Source organism: Choloepus didactylus, chromosome 2, assembly GCF_015220235.1.
Source record: "Choloepus didactylus isolate mChoDid1 chromosome 2, mChoDid1.pri, whole genome shotgun sequence".
Classification (NCBI taxonomy): Eukaryota; Metazoa; Chordata; class Mammalia; order Pilosa; family Megalonychidae; genus Choloepus; species Choloepus didactylus.
Window position 1 is genome coordinate 84,385,034 of NC_051308.1, and position 27,994 is coordinate 84,413,027.

The following is a 27,994-nucleotide window of genomic DNA, read 5'->3' on the forward strand; positions in this document are numbered from 1 at the left end:
CAAACCAAGGCATCACAAGAGTATATGTTCACTGAAGGATGGCCGATGGTGTCCCGAAAACCTCTGTTAGCTGGGAAGGCACATGACTGACATCTGTTGATCCCAGGTTGTGTTCCAGCTCCTCTCTCAGCTCCTGTACATTCTTGGTTCTTTTTCCTGGGATGTTTCTCTCTAAGTGCCTGGGGGTCCTGTCTTAGCATATGCTGGGGCAAACTCTGGGCTTCGTCCTTCTGTCTGCATCTCCAAGTACTTGTAAGCATCAGCGTCAGCAAGCATGCAACTCTTTTTAAAGTATTCCAGTAAATTAATCAAGACCCACACTGAATGGGTGGGGCCACACCTCCATGGAAATAATCTAATCAAAGTATCACCTGCAGTTGGGTGAGTCACATCTCCATGCAAACAACGTAATCCAAATATCCCAAAAGATTGGATTAAAACATGTCTTTTGAAGGGACATCATATATTCAAAGTGACACAGATGGAATATAACATCAAAATAAAAATCATTAGTTTAATACACACAAGTAATAAGCTATCCAAGGAGGTAATCAAGAAAAAAATTCCATTTAAAATAGCAACTAAAAGAATTAAATATCTAGGAATAAACTTAACCAAGGATGTAAATGACCCATACACAGAAAACTACAAAATATTGCAAAAAGAAACCAAAGAAGGCCTAATTAAATGGAAAGATATCCCATGTTCATGGAGTGGAAGGCTAAATGTCATTAGATGTCATTTCTGCTGAAATTTATCTACAGATTCAATGCAATACCAATCAAAATTCCAAAAGCCTACTTTGCAGAAATGGAAAAGCTAATTATAAAATTTATTTGGAAGGGTAAGGGGCCTCAAATTGCCAAAAACTTCTTTAAAAAGAAGAATAAAGTGAGAGGACTCACACTTCCTGACTTTAAAGCTATTATAAAGCCACAGTGGTCAAAACAGCATGGTACTTGCATCAAAATACACATATTGATCAATGAAATTGAATTGAGAGCCCAGAAAAATGCCCTCAGATCTATGGTCAATTGGTTTTTTAAAATTAAATTCAGTTTTATTGAAATATATTCATATACCACACAATCATCCATGGTATATAATCAACTGTTCACAATACCATCATATAGTTATGCATTCATCACCTCAATCTATTTTTGAACATTTTCCTTACATCAGAAAGCATCAGAATAAGAATAAAAAATAAAAGTAAAAAAAGAACACCCAAATCATCCCTTCCATCCCACCCTATTTTTCATTTAGTGTTTTGTCCCCATTTTTCTACTCATCTATCCATACACTAGATAAAGGGAGTGTGATCCACAAGGTTTTCACAATCAGACTGTCACCCCTTGTAATCTACATTGCTGTACAGTCATCTTCAGGAGTCCAGACTACTGGTTTGGAGTTTGATTGTTTCAGATATTTACTTCTAGCTATTCCAATACATTAAAACCTAAGAGGTGTTATCTATATAGTGCATAAAAATGTCCACCAGAGTGACCTCTCACTCCATTTGAAATCTCTCAGCCACTGAAACTTTATTTAGCTTCATTTTGCATCCCCCTTTTGGTCAAGAAGATATTCTCAATCCCATAATGCTGGGTCCAGATTCATCCCTAGGAGTCATATCCTGCATTACCAGGGTGATTTACACCCCTGGGTGTCGGGTACCGCATAGAGGGGAGGGCAGTGAGTTCACCTGCTGAGGTGGCTTAGTTATAAAGAGAGAGAGGGCCACATCTGAGCAACCAAGAGGTACTCAGGGGAAGACTCTTAGGCACAATTATATGAAAGTTTAGTCTCTCCTTTGCAGTAATGGGCTTCATGGGGGCAAGTCCCATGATAGAGGGCTCAGGACATCAAACCACCAGTCCTAATGTTTGTGACATCAACATCAGCCCAGGTGAGGAAGTCCAATCCACACTTTCCCCAAGCTCCTCATGGGGCTCTGTAAATATATTTTTATTCTCTGCCCAGATTACTTTGGGATGTGTGACTATTTCACTCTCATCTATACTAACCTACCATATCTCACTTCCTATTCAAAGTTCCATGTGATTGTGGTGTTTGAACAAACTGACTGTAGAGTCATACCATTTAGAAAATATAGGCCCTGCACCAAATAAGCATCTCTTCCCTTGGTCTCACATGGAAGTTGAAGTTTTGAAACACAGTCAGTTTTGACCTTTACCCTTTGGTCCAGTTTGCCTTAGTCTTAACCAGATCTGCTTCATTCATATCACTAATTGAAGTCTGGGCTCTTTCTCAGATTTTTTTTTTAACAGTTGCTGTATTTGCTAATACTGACATTCGTATCTGCCAAACTCTAGCTCTGAATTTCAGGTGTCACAGAGATACCCAATGTTCCAGAGATCAATCAGATTATACACTAAGGGATCAGCATCTCAAAGTTTGGAGATAGCCATTGCAATTCAGGAATAGATTTGACTGCTGTAAAAGCTTACAATCTATGGACCATTACAATAATCATTCTCTTCTTAGACTGTGTTCTAAGATTCAATTCTGAGTTTACACATTGTAGTTAGTCCATATTGGTGAGGCATTATAGTGTTTGCCTTTATTTCTGCCATACTTCACTCAAAATGCTGCGTACAGAATCCATTCACCTTGTTGCATGTCTCACAGCTTCACTCCTTCTTGTAGTTGCTAATACTCCTTTGTGTGCATACACCACAGTTCACCACTCTGTTCCTCAGTCTATGTACCCTTAGGCCACCTCCAGCCATTGCAAATCATGACTACTGCCTCCATGAACACCAGTGTGCAAATGTCCATTCATATCTCTGCCCTCAGATCTTCCAATACATACCCCATAATGAGGTTGCAGGACATTATGGCACCCACATGCTTAGCTTTTTGTGGAACCTCAACACTGACTTTCAGAAAGGCTACACAATTATTCCTTCTCATCAACAGTGGATAGGTAAATTCCTCTCTCCATGTTTTCTCCAAAACTTTTACTCCTATATATATTTTTCCTACAATTTTACAGAGTTATATTCACATACCATACATTTATCCACAGTTTACAATCAGTCGTTCATGGTATCATCATAAAGTATACATTTATCACCACAATCAGCACTTGAACATATTGAGTATTACAAAAAAAAGCAGTTTTTTTTTAGCAAATAATAAAAAAGATGATAAAAAGAAAATAACATGTCCTACAATAAAATATAATAGTAACCTCAGAAAACAATACCACTACCAAGAATCCCATATGCCTCCCCTATATCCCCCTCTCATACACACTTAGCATTGGTATAGTGCCTTTGTTACATTTAATGGAAGCATATTACAATGTTACTGCTGACCATAGACTCCAGTTTGCTTTATGTTTTTTCCCAAATACCATCCCTTTTTCAACACTTTGCATGGTTGATGTTCATTTGCTCTCCCACATGCAAAAACATTGCATATTTAGTAACAGTCATTGGCCACTCCAGTTTTTGCCAAGTTATACAGTCCCAGTCTTTATCATCTATCTTCACCTCGGGTGTCATACATTCTCCTATCCCACCTCTTTTAGTCTTACTCACAGACATCTTTGTTTGGTAAACTTACAACACTGCATTACCATCACACAGTATTATGCTATTTCTGGATCTATACAATCAATCCTGCTAAACATTCTGTAGTCCTTCAGCATCAAATGCCTGATCTCTACCTTCTTTCTATCTCCTGGTAGCCTGTGTTGTCAGCTTTTAACTCTCAAAGTTTGTTTATTAATGTTTGTTCATATTAGCAAGACCATACAGTATCTGTCCTTTTGTTTCTGGCTAACTTCACTCAATATAGTGTCTTCAAACTTCATCCATGTTATTATATGATCCATGTCTTTGTTCTGTATTATAGCTGCATAATATTCCATCATGTGTATATATACCACAGTTTCTTTATCCACTCGTCCATTGATGGACATTTGGGCTGTTTCCATCTCTTGACACTTGTGAATAACGCTGCAATAAACATCAGTTTCCAAATGTCTGTTTGTGTCTCAAGTTTCAGTTCCTCTAAGTATGTACCTAGCAATTACATAGCTGGGTCATATGGCAAATCTATACTTAGCTTCCTGAGGAACCTCCACACTGTCTTCCATAGTGGTTGCACCATTCTACATTCCCGCCAGCAATAAATAAGTGTGCCTCTTTCTCCACATCCTCTCCAGCACTTGTAATTTTCTGTTTTTGGGATAATGGCCATTCTGGTAGATGTGAGATGATATCCCATTGTGGTTTTGATTTGCCTTTCCTTAGTAGCCAGTGAAGTTGAGCATTTTTTTCATATGTTTTTGAGCCATTTGTATTTCTTCTTCAGAAAACTGTCTGTCCATGTCTTTTGCCCATTTTTTAATTGGATTTTTTGTCTTTCTGTTGTTCGGTTGTAGGATCCCTTTATATATTCTGGATATTAAACCCTTATCTGATAAGTGGTTTCCAAATATCATATCCCATTGTGTAGGTTGCCTTTTTGCTTTTCTGACAAAGTCCTTTGATGTACAAAAGTGTTTAATTTTGAGGAGATCCCATTTGTCTATTTGTTCCTTGGTTGCTTGCACCTTGGGTGTGAGGTCTAGGAAACCACCTCCTATCACAAGATCTTTAAGATATTGCCCTACATTTTCTTCTAAGAGTCTTATGGTCTTGGTGCTAATATTTAGGTCTTTGATCCATTTTGAGTTAATTTTTGTATAAGGTGTGAGATAGTTGTCCTCTTTCATTCTTTTGGAAATGGATATCCAGTTCTCCAAACATCATTTATTGAAGAGACTACTCTGTCCCAGTTGCTTTGGCTTGACTGCCTTATCAAAGAGCAATTGTCTGTAGGTGTGGGGGTCTACTTCTGAACACTCAATTTGATTCCATTGGCTGGTATATCTGTCCTTATGCCAGTACCATGCTGTTTTGTGCACTGTAGCTATGTAATATGTTTCAAAGTCAGGTAGTGTGAGACCTCCCACTTTGTTCCTCTTTCTCAGGATATTTTTGGCTATTTGGGGCACCTTGCCCTTCCAAATAAATTTGGTTATTGGTTTTTCTATTTCTGTAAACTAAGTTGCTGGGGTTTTAATTGGTATTGCATTGAATCTATAAATCAGTTTAGGTAAAATTGCCATCTTAACTATATTTAGTCTTCCAATCCATGAACATGGTATGTCCTTCCATTTTTTTAGGTCCTATTGGAGTTCTTTTAGCAGTTTCTTACAGTTTTCTGTGTAAAGGTCTTTCATGTCCTTGGTTAAGTTTATTCCTAAATACTTGATTCTTTTGGTTGCTATTGTAAACAGAATTTTTTTCTTGATTTTTTCCTCTTGTTGCACATTACTTGTGTATAGGAACACTAGAGATTTTTGCATGTTGATCTTGTAGCCTGTCACTTTGCTGTATTCATTGACTGGTTCTAGTAGCTTTGCTGTAGATTTTTCTGGATTTTCTATATATAGAATCATGTCATCTGCAAATAGTGAAAGTTCTACTTCTTCCTCTCCAATTTGGATGCCTTTTATTTCTTTTTCTTGACTAATTGCTCTAGCTAGCACTTCCAGTGCAATGTTGAATAACTAAGGTGACAGTAGGCATCCCTGTCTTCTTCCTGATCTTAGAGGGAAAGATTTCAGTCTCTCCCCATTGAGTACAATGTTAGCTGTGGGTTTTTCATATATCGCCTTTATCATATTGAAAAAGTTCCCTTCTATTCCTATCCTTGTTTTCATCAAGAAAGGATGTTGAATTTTGTCAAATGCCTTTTCTGCATCGATCGAGATGATCATGTTCTTCTTCTACTTTGATTTATTGATGTAGTGTATTACATTAATTGATTTTCTTATGTTAAACCAGCCTTGCATACCTGGAATAAATCCCACCCGGTTGTGTTGTATAATTCTTATAATGTGCTGCTGGATTCGATTTGCAAGTATTTTATTGAGAATTTTTGCATCTGTATTCATTAAAGAGATTGGTCTATAATTTTCTTTTTTTTTTTTTTGTAGTCTCTTTGTCTGATTTTGTATTAGGGTGATGTTGGCTTTATAGAATGAGTTAGGTAGCTTTCCCTCTTCTTCAATTTTTTTGAAGAGTTTGAGCAGGATTGGTTGTAATTGTTTCTTGAATGCTTGGTAGAATTCCATGTGACACCATCTTGTCCTGGGCTTTTCCTTTTTGGGAACTTTTTGATGACTGACTCAATCTCTTTCCTTGTGATTGGTTTGCTAAGGTCATATATTTCTTCTTGAGTCAAAATTGGTTGTTTATGCTTTTCTAGGAACTTGTCCATTTTATCTAAGTTGTCTAGTTTATTAACATATAGTTGCTCATAGTAACTTCTCATTATCTCCTTAATTTCTGCAGGGTCAGTAGTTATGTTTCCTTTCCCATTTCTGAGTGAATTTATTTGCATCCACTCTTTTTTTGTTAGCCTAGCCAGTAGTCCATCAATTTTATTGATTTTCTCGGAGAACCAACTTCTGGTTTTGTTGCTTCTCTCTATTGTTTTCCTGTTCTCAATTGCATTTATTTTGCTCTAATCTTTGTTATTTCTTCCCTTCTGTTTGCTTTGGGATTAGTTTGCTGTTGTTTCTCTAACTCCTCCAGGTGAATGGTTAATTCTTCAATTTTTGCTCTCTCTTCTTGTTTAATATAGACATTTAGGGAAATAAATTTCCCTCTCAGCACTGCCTTTGCTGCATCCCATAAGTTTTGATATGTTGTGTTTTCATTGTCATTTGCCTTGAGGTATTTACTAATTTCTCCTGTAATTTCTTCCTTTACCCACTAGTTTTTCAAGAGGGTGTTGTTTAGCCTCCATACGTTTGTGAATTTTATGACCTCTGCCTTTTATTTATTTCCAACTTCATTCCATTATGGTCTGAGAAATTATTTTTTATAACATCAATATTTTTAAATTTGTTGAGACTTGCTTTGGACCCAACATGTGGACTATCCTAGAGAATGTTCCATGAGCACTTGAGAAAAAAAGCGTATCCTGCTGTTGTTGGATGTAGTGTTCTATAAATGTCTGTGAAGTCTAGTTCATTTATCATACAATTGAACATCTCTGTTTATTTATTAATCCTCTGTCTAGATGTTCTATCCATTGATGGGAGCGGTGTATTGAAGTCTCCAACTATTATTGTAGAGCTGTCTGCTTCTCCCTTCAGTGATTTCAGTGTTTGCCTCATGAATTTTGGGGGCATTCTGGCTTGGTGCATAAATATTTAAGATTGTTATTTTTTCTTGGTGAATTGACCCTTTTATTAATATATAGTGTCCTTCTTTGTCTCTTTTAATTGTTTTACTTTTGAAGTCTAATTTGTCTGATATTAATATAGCTACTCCCACTTTTTTCTGGTTGTTGTTTGCATGAAATATCTTTTTCCAACCTTTCACTTTCAGTCTATTTTTGTCCTTATGTCTAAAGTGGTTCTTGGAGACAGCATATAGATGGGTTCTGTTTTCTAATCCATTCTTCCAGTCTGTGTCTTTTATTGGGGAGTTTAATCCATTAACATTTAGTGTTATTACTGTAAGGGCAGTACTTTCTTGTATCATTTTGTCTTTTGGATCTTATATGTCATATCTTATTTTTTCCTCTCTCTCCTTTCACCTTTCCTGATAATATTCATTTCTGCACTCTTCTCCAACTCTCTCTTTCCTGTCTTTTCCTATAAGCCTGTAGCACTCCCTTTAGTATTTCTTTCAACACTGGACTCTTATTCACAAACTGTCTCATTGTCTTTTTTATCTCCCCCTCATTTTAATCTCTCCCTCATTTTTGAAGGACAGTTTTGTCAGATATAGAATTCCTGGTTGGCAGTTTTTATCTTTCAGTATCTTAAATATATCTGTCTTCTCACCTCCATGGTTTCTGCAGAGAAATCTGTGCATAGTCTTATCGAGCTTCCCTTGTATGTGATGGACTGCCTTTCTCTTGCTGCTTTCAGAATTCTCTCTTTGTCTTTGACATTGGACAATCTGATCAGTTAGTGTTTTTGAGTAGGTCTATTGGGATCTATTCTGTTTGGGGTATGCTGTAGTTCTTGAATCTCTAATTATCTGTCTTTCCTGAGTTGGGAAATTTTCAGTGAATATTTCTTCTATTATTCTTTCTGCCCCTTTTCCCCCTCTCTTCTCCTTCTGGGATACCCATAACATGTATATTTTGTGTTTCTTGTTGTCAATCAGCTCCCTAAGACCCTCCTCATATTTTTTCATTTTTTTCATTGTCTGTTCTTTTGTGTGTATGAATTCACATTTCTTGTCTTCCAGTTCACTGATCCTTTCTTCTGCTTGTTCAAATCTACTGTTGTGTCCCACCATTGTGTTTTTCATCTCCTCCACTGTGGCCTTCATTCCCATGAGTTCTGCCATTTGTTTTTTCAAGTTTACAAATTCTTCTTTATGGCCATCCAGTGTCATCTTTGTATCCTTCATTTCTTTTGCTATATCTTCCTTCAGTTCATTGAATTGATTTAGCATTATTTGCCTCAACTCATGTATCTTGGTTGAACTATTAGTTTGTTCTTTTGGCTGGTCCATATTTTCATATTTCCTAGTATGGCTTGTTATCTTAAGTTGTGTAGGCTCTGATTTTCTTGATTAGTTTATTCTGAAGCTCATTTTCTCTCTTTTACCTAGGGGTTTCTTGTTGGTTAGCTTTGTTCTCTGACCTCTGTTGTTCAGTTCAACTTATTCTAGACCTCTAACTTAGGTTCTATTTAGTTGATCAGAATTTTTCACCTCTTGTTTTTCTTTTCCTTGCCCTGGCTCTATGTAGCCTTTTTTTGAGAGGGTTTCCTCAGATATGGTCGATTCCAGTCAGATTTTCCCAGTCTAGAGAGGCCCAGGTCTCATGAGGAGGCTATGGATTTTTCCTGAGAATGAGACCCTCTTATGAGGCCTCTAGAATTGGTGCTTTTCCTCTCCTGCCTAGGAAGTGGCACTTGCTAGCCCGCAGCTCCCCCACCAGTGAAAGGAGGTATGGAGCCTTTAGCTCTCCTGGTGACTCTGATCCTGTCAGGGTCATAGCTGACTGAACCTGGAATCTGAATTCCAGCCTTTGGGGTCTGAGTTCCCAGAAGGAAGTCTGCCAGTTGAGCTGGACCTCCCTCCACTCTCCCAATCCTAGGAACTCCAGTTGTCTCTCAGGGACACTATTCCTTTCTCCCCTCTCCTCTTTGGGGCAACTCTAGCTAAATTCCTTGGTCAATCTGAGTGCCAATTAAAGATGGGGGTGGAGACCTTCTTCAGAAGTGAATCTGGAATTCAAAGATGTTCTGGGTACTCTGTCTCCCCCCAAGCCTAGCCTAGTCCTTCAACTTGGGCTTTCTGACAGAAAATAACCACACATGTTACTTTTAGATTGAAAAAATAGAAAAGAAAAAAGAAAAAAAAAAAAGAAAAAAAAAGGAATACCTTTTAAAAGCCTTCCCCAGTCTGGAAGTTTTGTCAGTGTCAGAATAGAGCTTTTAAAGATGTACTTTGGGCTACTGTCTGATAATTCCCCTCCAAGAGCTTCAATTCCACCCCTGCTGGGGGCTATTGAAATGCAAAAAGATAAGGGATCAGTAAGAAGGGAGAAGGGACAAAATGTAAGGGGGAAAAAGGCTTTTTTGGAGCCTGGGAATGGGTGCCTGCTTTTATGTGACCCCCCTTCTTGGAGCCCAGCCCTTCTTTAGCACCTCCAGCTCCAAAAATTAGTTCATTAATTTGTTTATTAATTCAGCAGTTGAGGATGGGTTGAGCCCCCCTTCTTGCCCTCAGCAGATTGTTGTTTTTTGGGTTTTTTTTTCCCATTCAGGGAGCCAGCAGCAAGACAGTCCATGGGGTCTGGGTGGGAAGGGGCGCCAGACCCCTGGTTGGGGGAACTTACAATGTTTGCTGTGATTTAAGTTTTTCCTCTGATTCAAAACTTGTTTCTGATGTGTGACTACTTACTGGAGACCCCGAAAACACTGTTTCATATAGTTCTTGGGTAATTACCAGCTGCTCTAGAGGAGAGACGAAATTCTGTGCCTCACCACTCCGCCATCTTTCCCCACCTGATCAACTGATTTTTTACAAGAATCCCAAATCCACTCAACTGGGTTGGAACAGTCTCTTCAACAAATGGTGTTGGGAGAACTGGATATCCATATCCAAAAGAATGAAAGAGGACCCCTATCTCACACCCTATACAAAAAGAAATTAACTCAAAATGGATCAAAAACCTAAATATATAAGAATCAGTACCATAGAACTTCTAGAAGAAAATATAGGAAAACTTCTCCAAGATCTAGTGATAGGAGGTAGATTCTTAGACCTTACACCCAAAGCAAAAGAAAGAAAAACCAGATAAATGGGACCTCCTCAAAATTGAATACTACCGTGCTTCAAAGGGCTTTGTCAAAATGGTGCAAAGGCAGCTGATTCAATCTTGTGGTGGATGAGGACTGTGATTAACAGTACAAATATAAAATGTTCTTTCATGTCCTAGAACAAATCCATGACGCTAATTTAAGGAGTTAATAATAGAGTAGCATATGAGAGAAAATGTACCTCTTGCAAACTATGGACAATAGTTAACAGAATATCTCTTTTTTTGTTATGCAATTTTATTGAGATATATTCATGCACCATATAATTCATCCAAAATATACAATCAATGGCTAATGGTATCCTCATATAAATAAATTGTGCATTTATCACCACAAGCTATTTTAGAACAGTTTCATTACTCCAAAATAAAGATAAAATAAAAGTATAAAAGAGCACCCAAAATGTCCTATACCTCTTATCCCCCTCTATTCTTTATATATTTTTGTCATTATTTTATTACTCATCTGCCCATACATTGGGTAAAGGGAGTGTTAGTCACCAGATTTTCACTATCACACAGTCACATGATAAAAGCTATATTGTTACACAATTATCATCAAGAACTAAGTCTACTGGATTATGGTTCGACAGATTCAGGTATTTCCTTCCAGCTATTCTAATAACCAGAAACTAAAAAGGAATATCTATATAATGTGTAAGAATAGCCTCCAGATTGACCTGTTGACTCTATTTGAGATCTCTCAGTCACTGGAACTTAATTTTGTTTCATTTCTTTTCCCCCACTTTTTGTCAAGAAAGCATTCTTAATCCCATGATGGCAGGGCGAGGTTTATCCTTGGGAGTCATGTCCCATACAAGGGGGAAGGTAGTGAGTTTGTTTGCAGAGTTGGCAGAGAGAGAGGCCACATCTGAGCTACAAAAAGGTTCTCTGGGGGTGACTCTTAGGCCTAATTATAAGTAGGCTTATCTTCTCCTTTACAGGAATAAGTTTCATAAGGGCAAGCCTGAAGATCAAGGGCTTGTCTTATTAAATTGGAAGTCCCTAATGCTTGTGAGAGTATCAGGAGTTACCCAGTTGGGGAAGTTTAATATTTCCACATTTTCCCCAATCCCTCAAGGAGACTTTGCAAATACTTTTTTATTTTGTACCCAAAATACTTTGGGATGTAGCGGGGTATTACATTAACATGCACCAAATAACAAGATCTCATTCCATATTCTAGGTTCCATGTAATTATGTTGTTTAAATAAACTGACCATACAGGATAAATTAGATAGTGTGCTATGGAGAATATAAATTTTTTTACAAATAAACATCTCTTAAATAATGGTTAAAACTCAGGAATTGATATGATTGCTTTAATAGCTTATAATCTAAGAGCCTTTACAATAAGCCTTATTGAACATTCTGTACTCCTGCATCGATTGCCTAATCTCTACCCATGTTCTGTCCCCTGATAATCTATGCTCTCAAATTCAATTCTCAGCATTTGTCCACTATAGTCAGTTTATGTTAGTGAGGCCTTACAATATTTGTCCTTTCATTTCTGACTTATTTCACTCAACATAATGTCCTCAAGTTTCATTCACCTCGTTGCATGCCTCACAACTTCATTCCTTCTTGCAACCACTCAGTATTCCATTGCATGTACACCACAGTTTGTCCTTTGGTTCACCCATTAATGTACCCTTAGGCCACCTCCATCCATTGCAAATCATGAATACTGCTGCCATTAACACCAGTGAGTTAACAGTAATATCTTAATATTCTTTCATCAACAGTAACAAATGTACCACACCAATACTAGAGGTCAACAATGGGGGCAGGAGGATATGGGGTATAGGATATTCTGGGTTTTCTTTTAGATTTTTCTTTTATCTTTTTAAATTATTATTATTTTTGGAATAATGAAAATTTCCAAAATTGATTGTCATGATGATTGCACAACTGTATGATGATACTGAGAGCCACTGATTGTATATTTTGGATTGACTATATGGTGTGTGAATATACCTTAATAAAATTTCATTTTAAAAAAATACCCGAAAACAATAATAATAAATATAAATAAAAGTAGAAAGTCAGGACCAGGAATACATGCCCTTTGTAGTGATCAGCATAATTACCTATGCCTGATCATCTAATTTGTCTCTGGGCTTTTTGGTAATCAAGGAGGTAGGAAAGGCAAAGCAGTCTTATTAATATCAATAATTCAATGAAACTAAATTTTAACCCATCTGTTTATGAAAATGATATTCATATTTTTTTAAAATTTGCCATGGTTACTTGGGGGAAAAAATTAAGAAAGTTGTATTTTCCATTCACTCAAATTCCTTACAGACCAGAAAATACACCCAAGTTTAAGATATTGCTTTATTACATGAATGAGCATTCATTGTAGTAATTCTTAATGAACTTTATGTACCTCCTATTACTTCCCTCAGTGGGGAGCAGCCCCTTACTAAATCATGAAGTGGATGATATTTGTCTTTAGCATCGCCACACTGTCTTCCTCTTTTCCTTAAGAAGCAAAAGCTTCCCCCACAGCTCCTCAATTTTCTCTCCTTGCCCTACCTAGACATATAATTGTCTTATAAATTGATCTGCTAAACTAATCTCTGCTTAAGTTTTAACCAGGTGTGGACTTGTTAATGTGCTCCCTAATAATACTGCACTCTGGGAATTTTCTGAAATAGCACCTTACATAAAGGCAAGATTCCAGTGGGAATGATTTCAAGGAGCTTAGCAGCTCTCCTAATCAAGGAATTTTGGAGCAAGCTGTTCCCAAAGAAATCTCAACACATAGCCACTTGGTTGGTAGCCCAATCCCCTGCATGTATGACTGACATACTCCTATAAATTTTTTTCCCATAATTATAAAAGTAAATGAAAATTCCCCTTTCTCATAGCACACGTAAAACTTTTTTGTAGGTCAAGGATGAAATGGTGTAAAATAAATAACTTTAGAGTGAGAGCCAGACTGTAGCATGATGAAATCTGTGCTGTTTTTTTAATAACCACAAACATCCCCCATTACAATTTTTTTTACCAGAATGTCTTCAAATACAGTCATTTGGTGGATGAATTAATATTTACTGAGCACCTAGTATGTTCAGAAACTGAGCTATGTGGTTTCATATATCCGTGAGCATAATTCATTCCAATATCCATTCCTCTATTCCTTCTTTTTAAAAAACCAATCTATGAGTGTTCACAGTATTTACAATCAAGGATATAGATCTCACATATATTCTTGAGGTAAAAGATTGCCTGTTGCCCTGTTCACTTTTCTATCCTCTCAACCTATTTCAATGACTAGCACTTAGCATGTAGGATCTTATTACACCTTTGTTGAATAATTCTTAAAGACACTGTGGAACGGTTTGTTGAATAGATCATTGTGATTAGTACTTAATAAATGTATCAACTCTGATGGTACTGGTGTTTCAAGTGACTAGAATAAAGGAGGTTAATGTGTTCACTTGACTTCCCCAGACAATGCCTTGTACAAAATAAGCACTCAATAAATATTTAATTAAATGAGAAATGAAAGGGCAAAGCTTTAAGGGGGTGCAAAGCTATATACTACAAGGTTTTATAAAAGTATACGCAAGCATGCCCGCATCCAGGGCCTCCGCCATGCCTGCACTTGGTGCTGCTGACCTACTCGGACCCGGGCCGCGTACACATCAGATCAGGGATTTTTCCAGCTCGGCGAAGTTTACTTTTCGGCTCTCCGCGTAATATCTACCTGTGCCTTATTCCCAGCTCTTCAGGCCGCGTCCAGGAGACAGGTTTTTTGAGAATCCACTAGAAATAGCCTGTCCCGTCAAATATGAAATGTGATGATTAGGTTTTAATTCATAACCATAAACTTTTTTTAAAGTTGGGGGTTAGTGATTTATTTCAGTAGAATGGCAGAAGGATGTAAACGATTTTATTCTGTAGGCCTTTTATTCAGCTATCTACAGACCATAAAATCAGGTACTGAATTTTAGTTAACCATTGCTTTAATCGCAACACAACAGCATCTGCGGCTGCCCCAGCAAGTCTGCGCGCGAGAGGTGGCTGCGAAGCCATCGTCCTAAGCGGGTTCCAGCGGCAGCTCGAGTCCTCGGAGGAACAAGGGTGGATATGAGGGAAGGTAACTCGACGTAGCGTTTGGAAACAAGACAAAGTTCAGATGTCTTACAGAGTCTCAGTTCTGTAGGAATTTGGTCAAGAAAACTGTCACATTTGTGCATTTGCATTCAGGTTCTATGTGGGCAGGTAACTACGAGAAACCCCAACTGTTTATGATGAGTGCCTCTGAAATGCTAATCACGATTGGTAAATTCATGCTTACTATTTAACCAGTGCACAATATGGCAAGTTTACAGCAGAATTGGGTGTATTCATCTCTAAGCCTCTGAATTAATGAATCTGTGCCATGGAACTGTCTTTTAAAAATTGTGCATTGGTTCCCAGTTGGATGAAATTATGTATAAGATTCTTTTTAGAAGGGATGGCTTATTTACAGGGAAGATTGTTAAGTTACAGTTATAACAATAGCCTTAGATTTTAAGAGTTTCCTTTTTACTAGGGAAGATTCTGCCATTATTGGGGTAATTTAGAATCCCAAGGACATCAGAATGAAGTTATCTGTTATCAGATTCTTTTTACAAAATGTCTTCAAAGTTTTTGCTTTCATGTCTACAAAAGGGCTCATTTTCCCAATTCAAACTGATTAAATATTCTGGATGAAACAAGTCACTCATTTGCCTATGATTTTTTAGAAAAGTTGTCATTTTGTTAAAATACTGTCCCTATGCTTAGTCTAAATTTGCAGTGACTGTATTTTAATGTATTTATAAGTGGTGAACAAAGTTTCTGAAATTTAACTTTTTATTTGCAGGTTATATATTCAACCTCCCTAGTTCCTGAGCTTGGCATTTGCTCATGCCCATATTTTCCCTAGATTGTGAGTTCTGGATCCTTGCAAGCTAGGACTCTTGTAGTTTCCAAGATAACTAAAACCCAGAATTTCTTGTTGCTGTCATGAGATGGAAAGCTCATAGCAACATGACAGCTGGTCATCTCTTCTGGCTTCTTTGAAGGCACTGGCAAAGTACTCATTCATAACAGTCTCCTCCATCTACATGTACTTCTACATGTACTTGGCCTTCTGGGCCATAAGCTGACCACGGACTCCAGAATCAGGATGTGCTCAGGTATCTGCCACCTCATGGACCCAAGGCTCTGGCTAATTTTTCTCTTCCCTTTGGGAACCTGGCAGGTGACTTAGGTGCTATTGACTTAAAGCGTCTTTTAACTTTCACTCCAAACAGAAGGGTACACTGATTTTCTAGTCTGACTCTCCAGCTGAGGTTTCTTCATCCTCGGAGTCATGACCATCCCCTATGTCTCTGGGTCTTATAGAAGAAAAGGAACAGTTCCTTGTTTAAAAGTACTGGCCCTCCTTCCCATATTTTCCTTGATTCCTGCTATGGTATTTAGAGAATGGGAAGTAACTTCCTTTTAGTCAGCCTAGTAGGGGAGGATCTACCTTGTATGTGACCAGCTCCCATGCTGCCTGTTTTCTATTATCTTGTGAGCATCCCTGTCTCTGTCTTCTCTCCCTCCTGGGTCTCCCTCCTGCCTATGAAGAGGGGAGAGAACTGGGATCGTCTGTGTGCTTTGGGATCCTTCTTTCTCTAGGTTCACCAAAATATGCCCTAGCTTTCCTGAGTTCTTTGTGCCTCTCTCTATAAATATCCATCTTTTCCAAAGCAAAGTAAAACATGGTCATAGCTGGACAGTTTCTTCTGGCGTTAAGAGGCCTTAATGTTTACTCCCAAATAAAGTTCTAAGTTGTTATCAACATTTCCAACTGTCAGCTAAGACCTTGGTATGGGTCTTCATGGCTCTTTCAAAAGGATTAGGTCTTCTCTTCCTCCTTTGGAATTTCTTCCTCCTTTGGAATTAGGCTTCTAATTCCAGAAATCTTGGATGCGGTTTTCACAGCTTTACTCTACATCTCTGGCCTTTATTAAGAGCAGTGTCCCTCTGCCCTTCCCCCTACGTAGGATCGGACACCCGGGGGAGTGAATCTCCCTGGCAACATGGAATATGACTCCCAGGAAGGAATCTAGACCCGGCATCATGGGATGGAGAACATCTTCTTGACCAAAAGGGGGATGTGAAAGGAAATGAAATAAGCTTCAGTAGCAGAGAGATTCCAAAAGGAGCCAAGAGGTCACTCTGGTGGGCACTCTTATGCACAATATAGACAACCTTTTTTAGGTTCTGATGAATCAGAATAGCTAGCGGTAAATAACTGAAACTATCAAACTACAACCCAGAACCCATGAATCTTGAAGACCATTGTATAAAAAGGTAGCTTATGAGGGGTGACAATGTGACTGGGAAAGCCACATGGACCACACTCCCTTTTGTCTAGTTTATGGACGGATGAATAGAAAAATGGGGGAAGGAAAAAAAAAAGGGCACCCATTGTTCTTTTTTACTTTAATTTTTCTTTTTCACTTTAATTTTTATTCTTAATATTTTGTGTGTGTGTGGTAATGAAAATGTGAAAAATTAATTTTGGTGATGAATGCACAACTATATATAATGGTACTGTAGACAATTGAATGTATGCTTTGTTTTGTATGACTGCATGGTATATGAATATATCTCAATAAAAATGAATTTAAAAAAAAAAAGCAGTGTCCCTGATGACTGGATTTTTCTATAGCATCCATCAAGAGCAAGTTTTTGAATCAAAACCTTCAATTGTGTATGATATCTTAAAAACTAAAAATTTAGAAATTCTCCTTTCTCTGGAATCTAGTCTTAAAATTTTTGACCAAGGAGGTCTGATGGCTCTTTATATTCTCAATTTTTGGTTTTTTGTTTGTTTGTTTGTTTTGTTTTTCTAATTTTAAGGTCCAAAATACTAATACAGGCAACAACATGGATGAATCTCAAAATCTTTATTCTAAGTGAAACAAGCCAGATTCAAAAAGTTACACGCTATATGATTTCATTTTATATGACATTCTGAAAAAGGCAGAAAATAAATCAGTGGATGCCAGAGCTGGGGGTGGGGGGATTAATTACAAAGAGGTGGGGCAGTTTTTTGGGGGGATGGAACAAGTTCTATGTCTTGATTGTGTAGTAGTAGTTAATGACTCAAAACTCACAGAACTGTACTTAGTGTACAGTTTTAGTCAAGGTAAATTTTATTATATGAAATCATACTTTAATTTTTAAAAGTGGAAAAAATATTTTGCCCAACTACTTTTATTATTATTTACTATTATTATTAGAAAACTTGTGGGTTTACAGAACAATCATGCAGAAAATTCAGGGTTCCTGTATACCACCCTATTAACACCTTGCATTGATGTGGTACATTTGTTACAATTGATGAAAGTACATTTTTGTAACTGTGCTATTAACCATAGTCCGTGGTTTAATTTAGGAATGAAGTTCGGATACATATGACAAAATGGATGAACCTTGAAGACATCACATTGAGTGAAATCATGTTGTGTCTACAAAAGGACAAATATTGTATTACATCACTGATATGAAATAGTTAGAAAAAGCAAATTCATAGAGTAAGAATCTAGAATATATGTTACCAGAGGGCAGAGCAGGGGTAGAGAATAGAGAGTTAAGGCTTAAAATGTACAGAGTTTCTTTGTGACAATGGAAAAGTTTTGGTAATTAATGATGGTGATGATAGCACAACATTGTAAATTTAATTAACAGCACTGAATTATATATTTGAATGTGGTTAAAAGGGGAAATTTTAGGTTACATATGTTACAAGAATAAAACATTTATAAAGAATCCATGGACCTTCCCAACTACTTTTAAGGACTTACAAACACTTCACTACAGTCATAAAGGCATTTCCTACCCAGGGGTCAACAATAACTTTTAGGATACTACAAATAAAGCATTACCTTGATATCTAGTTGTCTCCTTCTAATATCTGACTCTCTTGAGGCATTTCAGCAATTTGCTCCAACCAAATTTTATTTCTTTTTTTTCCCTGGAATGGAAAGTTCATTCCCAGACAATACCTTTGGATGCTGGAAATATTTTTTTCCAAAGATTGAATAGCCTTTGCCATGGCTTATTGCAACATAACATGTTAGGCATGTCTCTGATGGCTTGTCCATGCTTGGGTTCATTAGGGTTTTCTTGTACATCAAGACTTGCAACAGTCCACAGTTCAGGAAGAGTGCTGGTATTTTTAGACCTTTAGATCTGTGTTAGGAACTTTGGGAACTACTTTCCATGTATCTCCCTTACTCAGAATAGGGGTGGAGATCACAGAGAAATTAATATCTTCATGTCTTCTGTCTTGAATAATCTGCCAACCACTCTAAAAACTGCCTAGTTTTAAAGCACAGTGTAGAATCTTTTCAAGTTCAGGCTCATCAGAGAGCACACATTGCTGTCCCTGAAATTAGCGGAGACCTTTAAGCATCTACACACATCAATGTACTCTCGTCTGTCAGCAGCATTGTAGCCATTGTCAAAAAATTTGAAATGTCTCCAACTTTGGGTTTCAACTAATCCAGAATACAGGTATGTGCTATATGGAAATTCATAAGTATCCTGCAGTAAGGTCTCTGGTAATGTAATTTACTCCCCTATGAACTCATGATACAAATATTGTCTCATCACTTTTATTTTCCCAAATAAATTACTCTACTCCCAATCCCAAATTGTCAGGTAATCTGATGTCTCCCTCTTCAGACTCACTCCTCTCCTTGAATTTTTCAGAAATTTAAGAGCTTATGCAGTTCAAAAGGAAGGGTCAGTCTGACATCTCTCCTGAAGCAGAAACTGTTAGCTGATTTCCAAACTGGGGTTGCCAGATCTAGCAAATAAACATATAGGACACTGTAATATTGTATGGAACATACTTATTCTTAAAAATAAATATTTGTTGTTCACCTGAAATTAAAATTTAACTAGGCATCATGTATTTTATCTCCCAACACTGCAACAAACCCATTTCTTCTCTCTGGGCACATAGCTACACTGTATCTCCCACCTTCCCTTCTAGTTAGATGTGGTCATGTGGTTGAATCTAGCCATTAAAACTCCTTAAGCACAATCCTCCTTGCTCTTTTCCTTTCCAGCTGTCTAGGGAATCCATGTGCTGAAGATGATGGAGCTGTAAGATGCAAGGAACTTTGGTTTCTACATCACCACTTGAGTGGGAGCTGCCCAGGAGAATTGCTTGTGTACCATGAACACCTGCATGAGCTATTATTTGAGCAAGAAACAAACTTTGTGTTAAGCCACTGAGATTAGGGGTTTATATATTATAGTGGATAGCATTACCTTAACAAATACAGAACACTGGGATCTTGAAGTGGAGTGCTGCCACAGCAAAAATCCAAAATCTGTGACATTAGCTTAGTGGATCAGCAGTGGGAAGTAAGAAAACATACCCCAAATGAGGAAAATGGAGTCATATATTACTCACTGACAAAAACATTTGATAAAATGCTGCCTGAAATAACTTAGAAGGTAGACCAGGTTTATAGCTCTAGAGTAGAGGGGGTTAATTTTTTTTTTTTTAATGCCCTTGGCAGTTTGGTGAAGCTTATAGACCCTATTTTGAAATAGTGTGTTTAAGTATATAAAATAAAATACATAGATAAGACTATCAGGAAACCAATTATATTGACAAATACTTAGTAAAATACTTTTAAAAAGCAATTATGTGATATTGTAACACATTTGCAACTCTGTTAGTACACTAACAAGATCTAGGGGCAGGTCTATAACTACCATAATTTCAAAGTGATGATGAGTATAAACAATATTTTGAGATATGTTGTGACATGTAGTGTACTATAATATGAAAATACCTGTAATTTGTAGTTGTGACCGTGGTGGTGTGGTGGTTTGGAGCTATGTACCCCAGAAAAATATGTTCTTAAACAGTTCATTCCTGTGGGTGTGAACCCATTGTAAGTAGGACCTTTAGATGACATTATTTCAGTTAAGGTATGGCCCAACTCAATCTGACTGGACTTAGATAGAGATGCCAGATCTAGAAAATAAAAATACAGTGCACCCAGCATTTTATCTGGCAACCCTAGGTTTAGAAAATACTTTGGGGAGTGGTTATTAGCACATGAATCTTTCTGAAATCTAATAGATCAGAACCATATATGTTTTTGAGGGAACTGTGTTGATAAAGAAAACACAGGTCTAGTCTATAAAGCTTATGTCTGTCTAGGAAAGTTAAAAGAACCCTTAAGTCTACACACTTGCATGGGCAGAAAGCACACTATAAAAAAACCCCAAAGACGACATGCTCCCCAAAGCCTATTTCAGGTGTGGCCATGAAGGATAATGAACAACGAAGAGCCTCTCAGAAGATAGAGCCAGAAGCCATAGGGGGAAAAGAGGTGGAAGGAGTCCTTCCCAAAGGAATACAGGAAATGTTCCCACCCCAAGACAGAGGTCTTCACAATACCTTTCCAGCTAGTCTTCCTAAGTACTTAAGGTAACTGTGTTTATCTCCCATTCTTCCTTTTCCTAAATGGAAGGTTTTTTTTTCTTAATTGGGGATAGTATGTCCTAGCAGCACCACTGCATATGGGGAAGGGGAAGAAGAATATGCAGAAAACCTGTTTTCCTACTTTAAAAGTTGTAAGACCATGAGAAGCCATATCTGGCCCTAATGAGTCACCCAGAAATCCTGTATTTTGAGCTTGGTGCAATGGCGATAAGGAATTTTGGGTTGTCTCCCTTGGTCTGGGAAAAGAGGGGAACGTGTTCTATAAACAGTAAAAATGGTGAAATAGATAATTGATGACTAGTGGAGTAGACCCCGGCAATGACCAAACCCTTTCCCCCTTCTTTCTGCACCTATAACTCGACTACATTTCCTAGCCTCCCTCGCAGTTAGCTTTAGCCTTGTATCTTAATAACATAGTAAATTCTGATGCATAATCAGAAGTGATCCTCCATGGTGTCCCCCACCCCCCTTCCGATTGGCTGGAAGGTGATGATCCCCAGGGCAACTTTGGGAACCACATATTGAAGAAGGCAGAACTTACAAGATGGAAAGAGTATGGGTCCCTGAATCATCACTCAAGGAAGAGCTGCCCAGGAGAACTACCTAACAATAAACCTATATTTTGCCTGTTATGCAGGTGAAAATCACGCTAAATCTCTTGATTTATCTAAGGCAGTGGTTCTTAAAGTTTGATCTCCAGATGGCAGCATAAGTATCACCTGGCAACTTGTTAGTAATCCAAAATTTCAGTCCCCACCCCAGAACTACTGAATCAGAAATGGGGATGGGGTGGGGATGGGGGTAGGCTCAGCAAGCCCTCCAGGTGATCTAGGTGCACACTGAAGTTTAAGACCACTAATCTAACGAAACAGCTATTGTTAACTAATAAAATACCCAAGTGGGCAGTCCCTGAAGTTGATCAGTCCAGTTGTGGTATGGTTTCTGTGGGAACCCCAGGCACAGGACATTCACCAAGAACCTTGAAGATTGCACACAGCAGCTTGAGTGACCTCGGACAGTTAAGGTTTGACCTATTCTTGTAATATCAGGTGCTAAATGTAATCTATACCCTAAGCTACCTCCTCCCTGAGACTCCCTGAGCTACTGTTATCTACAAGATAATCTACAATCCTCCCCTCCTCCCTGGTGATTACAATCAATCACTCCCTACATTGCACAACCCCCGCTCCCCGCCTTATGCTCTCATACCCATTGGAATGTCGAGCCCTTATAACCAGCTTATTCAGCCCCTCCAAAGTGCAGACTATTTCCACGTGGTGCTCTGAACTGCCTGCCATTCAGAGCAGCTTCTGAATCCATCCAGAGAAGCTCCTGAATTCTGGGCAACGTGGCTGACTTCCGCTTTTTCCCTTGTAAGTAAGCCCTGAATAAAAAGTTCATGCCTCTGGGAGACCCGAGACACCCCACAGCTAATACCCGGACGACGCTGAGCGATCCTATTGGAAAAGGACGACATGAGCTATTGGGGACGACGGGGACAGGCTTCTGGCTGGGACCGCGACAACACTTCAACTGTTTACATAGATGGCAACTGCAAAAATAATGGAAGAGATGGTGCACGAGCAGGATTCGGAGTCTCCTGGGGACCTAACAATCCTCTAAATGTAAGTGAGAGGGTTTCTGGACGGCAGACAAACCAGAGAGCTGAACTGCAGGCAGCCCACATAGCAACTGAACAAGCAAGGAGCCTCAACATGGATAAACTCACTATTAAAACTGATAGCAAGTTTGTCGTCAGAGGCATGACAGAATGGATTGATAACTGGAAAGAAAATGGATGGAAAACAGCCTCCGGAAGGAATGTTGTCAACAGAGCAGATTTTGAGAGGATTGATCAAGCTTCCCAAGGAATGGATATTCAGTGGAAGTATGTTCCTTCTCATTCCGGCATCAGAGGCAATGAAGATGCTGATAGACTGGCCACAGAAGGATCTAGAAAATAAGAACTTTCCTCATAGGAGTTACTGTCCTCTTGGAGAGCTGTATCTGCTGACACCCATTTCCAAAACCATCCTGCCATGAGCATCTCTATGTGTAGAACTTGTCTTCTCACCTTTACTTGTTTCTACCTTTTTCTGTTGCTGATAGTACCAACCTCTTTGTCAAGTACAGTGTAATAAAAGCAAACTTCCTGCTCAAAAAAAAAAAAAAAAAAAAAAAAAAAAAAAAAAGTTCATGCCTCTGAACATGCCCGGCAGCTCACTTGGGCTGTGACAATTGGTGAGCTGCCAGCCCAGAGACTAAAGAAATCCCAGGCACTGATGACATGAACTTGGGGAAGGGAAAGGGGAAGTCCCCAGGTGGGATAGCGGGGTGGCCTGAGACATGTATGTGGGGAGGGGTGACTACCCTCCTAGATGAATGGGGCCCACTGAGAGAGTATGGAGGTGGATGCACCTCCCCGGCCAGACTGAAAGCCATCCTTCAGCAAGCTGCAGGATTATTGGGACTTCAGAGAAAGAGAGTGTCATCAGACTGCCACTGCAATAGGCTGGACATTGTTAGAGGCTGTGAGTGCAGCCACGGAAGAGGCTTTAACAGCTAAAGTGGCAGTGCACCATTTGGAAGAGGAATTGAAGTTAGAGAGAGATATGAGGTTGACCCAAGTGGAATTAAAGGATGTTTTGAATGAAAGATTAAAGCGAGTAGACAGAGACCTAGAAACATTTCCCTGTCGCTATGCTAGAGTGAAAGGGCGGAAACTGCATAAGGCCCAAGTCAGGCGCATTGTAACCTCCCCTGATTGGGATCCTAAAATACGGGATCCAGTGGATTTTTCCTTAGATGAGGTTGACCCACCATCAGAGTGGGACCAAGAGGAGGACTGCAAGCTTGTTCGTCCTCTGGCCCGATGCAAAGTCAAATCAGAGCATGTCACAATCCCTGGTGAGGTAGGTGGAGAGAGAGAAGTTGCTGCTAAGGCAGTTCCTGCCACCCCTGCTGAGCAGGTGTTCATTACAACATGAGGCTTGTGCCGGTTTGAATGTATTATGTCCCCCAGAAAATGCCATATTCTTTGATGCAATCTTGTGGGGCAGACAGAATAGTGGGGATTAAGTTGGAACGTTTGAATTAGGTTGTTTGCATGGAGATGCGCCCCACCCAACTGTAGATGATAACTGATGGGATATTTCCATGGAGGAATGGCCCCACCCATTCAGGGTGGGCCTTGATCAGTGGAGCCATATAAACGTGTTGACTCAAAGAGACTGAACTGAGTGCAGCTGTGAGTGACGTTTTTAAGAGGAGCAAGCTTGCTAGAGAGGAACGTCCTGGGAGAAAGCCATTTTGAAACCAGAACTTTGGAGCAGACACCAGCCACGTGCCTTCCCAGCTAACAGAGGTTTTCCGGACGCCATTGGCCATCCTCCAGTGAAGGTACCCAATTGTTGACATGTTACCTTGGACACTTTATGGCCTTAAGACTGTAACTGTGTAGCCAAATAAACCCCCTTTTTATAAAAGCCAATGCATCTCTGGTGTTTTGTATTCTGCAGCATTAGCAAACTAGAACAGGGCTTTTCCGCAGCTGAATTAAGAGATATTGGGAATCGATATAAACAAAAACCTAGGCAACCCTTAGCAAATTGGCTGCTGTGGCTGTGGGACGATGGTGCTAATGGTACCTTGCTCTCTGGGCATAAGGTGAGCAAACTATCCTCACTCACCACCCACCCCTCTCTATGCCAGTACACGTATGCACTAGCCCCTAGCACCGAAACACGTTCACTACTTGATTGGCTTATATGCCAACGTAAAGAAGTCTGGCCTAATGAAGGGGACTTACCCCACCCACCCCCTCAGTGGAGCACTATAGATGAGCTCTAAGATGTACTACGGGGGCTGGGAATGAAGCACTCAATATATGTGCCAGGTGCCATTGGGGCAGATAAGGTACCCTTCACTGCAGGGCTGTGTGGGACAATTCTGCAAACTGCTCCTAACCAATGGTATGGAACATTGATGCCAATTCTCAATCCCCTAATAGGAAGGCCTTTGTCTGAAGCGGCCCAGGTAATTGCCCAACTAGGAGAAACGGACCGCCTGAGGCGGTACAAAGCTGGAGTTAGAGCTACCGGTGGTATCCTCAGGGGGCAGGATGGCCCAAACCAGGTGTCGCGTAGACAGATGTGGGCAGGCTTGGTGGCTGCCAGGATAAAAACAGAAGAAACTGATGGGCAGCCAAAAGCAGCATTAATTAAGCTATGGAGTAGGTTGCCTAAGGAGCAAAGGTTTACTAAGCCAGAGATTAGAACTCTGGAAGAGGATACTATTTCAAGCTACAAAATCTATGAACCCTGGCCCATGCCTTGTAAGAAGCCTTCTGCTCTTCCAGCCGAAGAGGTCTGGGAGGCTCCCTTTCTCCTAGATTAGGGGTGGGGCCAAGATCCCCAAATGAGAACAATTCATAGGGACACTGGGGATTGGAGGCCACACATAGAACTAACTATTTTCTGGTTCCTGACCAATGAGCATAGAGTTGTGGCTCTAGTTGACATCGGAGCCAAATGTACCTTAATATATGGAAAAAGACCGTGAACCAGAGGCTCCATATTAACCATGCTGGGTATGGGGGCCAAGGAATTAAAGCAACACAGAGGTGGGTAATAATGCAAATTAGCCAACTGCCCCCTCAAACTTATAGTGTATATATCCCGTATTCCAGAGTATATACTAGAAATTGACATTTTGCAAAATATTACCTTGCAAACTACCATAGGGGAGTTTCGCCTCCAGTGTCAGGTAGTCAAAGCTATTCTCAGGGGCCATGCTAAATGGTCTCCAGTGAAGGTGCCCCCTCCCAGGTGCACGGTAGCAGTGCACCAGTATAAGCTGCCTGGAGGCCATTAGGAGATCACTGCCAGTATAAAGGAGCTAGAAAGAGTGGGCATCATTGTCCACACTCATAGTTCTTTCAATAGCCCTGTTTTGCCAGTAAAAAAAAAACCTCATGGGACCTGGAGGATGACTATTGATTATAGAGAACTGAATAAAATAACGCCCTCTTTGTTGCTGCAGTACCAAACATTGCTACCCTGCTGCAAGACATCAGTACACAATTAGGCCTGTATCATTTTGTGTTGGATCTTGCTAATGGCTTTTTCAGCATTTCTTTAGATCTTTCCAGCCAGCCTGCATTTGCCTTCACATGGGGAGGACAACAGTGGACTTTCGCTATGTTGCCACAAGGGTATCTCCACAGTCCCACCATCTGCCATGGACTGGTAGCACAGGGTTTGAAGAAATGGACACCCCCGAAGAATGTCATTATGTTTCACTATATTGATGATACCATGCTAACCAGTAATTCTCTTCCAGAACTAGAAATCTCTACTAGCAGAGTGGTGACCCACCTGGAAAGTCAGGGATGGGTGATAAATTGAAGCAAATTACAAGGGTCTGGACAGTTGGTCAAATTTTTGGGTGTTATCTGGTTGGGTAAGACTAAAACTATTCCTTCTGCTGTTATTGATAAAGCACAAAATTATCCTATGCCATGCACCTCCAAGCATTTAATGGCTTTCTTTGGTATGTAGGCAATTGGAGACCCTTTATAGCCCACTTGGCACAAATTCTAAAACCTTTGTACTTGTTAGTTTGAAAAGGGAAAACATGGGAATGGGATGCTAGCCAACAGGCTGCCTTTGAAAGGTCCAAGCATGCAATAGCACAAGCACAGGCTTTAAGGGGGGTGGACCCTGATATACCCTGTGAATTGGATGTGGCCAGTGCTGATATTGGCTTTGGGTGGGGTTTGTGACAAAAGCAACAGGCTAAACATGTACCTACTGGATTTTCGTCCCAACTGTGGAAGAGCGCAGAACTCAGATATAGCCCTTTGGAAAAACAATTGTGTGCACCTTATAATGCTCTGTTACAAGTTGAAGGGCTAACTCAAAGTTGCCCAGTGACCTTATGGATGGCCATTCCTATACAGGGGTGGATATGAGTTACTGTAAGCAAACCCCATTTGGGAAGTGCTCAGCTGAGCACACTGACAAAATGGAAAGCCTACCTCCTGCAGCGTAGCATTTTTAATAACAGCCCATTGAGTGCAGAAATGAATGAAATTTTAGAACTGGTCTCTGATATGGAAGAGCAGCATGCCTTGCTTCCTGTCAATTCTCCTGAGGTGGTTCCTCCCATGCTCACCATTGACAGACAAGGAAACATACCTGTCTCTGTATGGTACACTGACAGATAAGCACATGGGCAACCTGCTACCTGGATGGCCGTGGCTGTCCAGCCCAGTACCACCATCTGGTAGGAGACTGGAACTTCACAAAGCAGCCAGTGGGCTGAGCTGTGGGCTGTATGGATGGTCATTGTCCATGAACCAGGGGACGCTTTGACTGTTTGTACAGACAACTGGGCCATGTACCGGGATGGCCACCTGGAAGCAAGAATAATGGACAGTTGTCGACCATCCCCTGTGGGGAAAAGACATGTGGGAAGACATCTGGACTGCCTGCCACACACACAAGGTAACCATTTTTTATGTCTCTGCCCATACACCAGTTCACTACCAGGTAACAAAGAAGCTGATGCCCTAGCAAGAATACGCATCCTAACACCAACAATGCAGGAAGCTGCTGAGTGGCTGTATCAGAAAACAGGACAGCAAGGATATCAGACCCTGTGGAGGCTGGCGCAGCAGTTTCAACTATCCATCACCAGACACCAATTAAAACAAGTAGTGGAGCAGAGCTAAGATGGTGACATAGAGAGGAGTGGAAGCTAGTTAGTCTCCCTGGAACAACTAATAAACAACCAGGAACAACTAGTAAATAATCTGGAATAACTGTGGGGGGACATACATGACCATCCACTCATCATACACCAACCTGAATTGGGAGGAATGCCCAAGATCGCAGCATAAAATCTGTAAGTAAAACTGTGGACCTGAGCTGAGAGCCCCCTTCCCCATGGCAAACTACAAAGCCTGAGAGCCCCTTCCCCATGGCAAACTGCAAAGCCTTGCTGTGCTAGAGAGCAGCACCCTCCCAGCAAGTGAATATAGCTCAGCTGAGCTCCAACTGGGGTTTTAATTAACGAGTGTGGACTGCTCAATTCAAGCTACAAATC

At 39.8% G+C, this 27,994-nt stretch overlaps 1 long non-coding RNA gene across 1 annotated transcript; it reads left to right on the top strand.

Annotated features, from left to right (window-relative positions):
* The first annotated feature begins 5,093 nt into the window (after positions 1-5,093).
* Positions 5,094-23,051, top strand: LOC119516519. Its single transcript, XR_005213301.1, has 3 exons — positions 5,094-5,103; positions 5,674-5,675; positions 22,647-23,051. It is a non-coding gene; the product is annotated as an uncharacterized LOC119516519 (long non-coding RNA).
* The last annotated feature ends 4,943 nt before the right edge of the window (positions 23,052-27,994 follow it).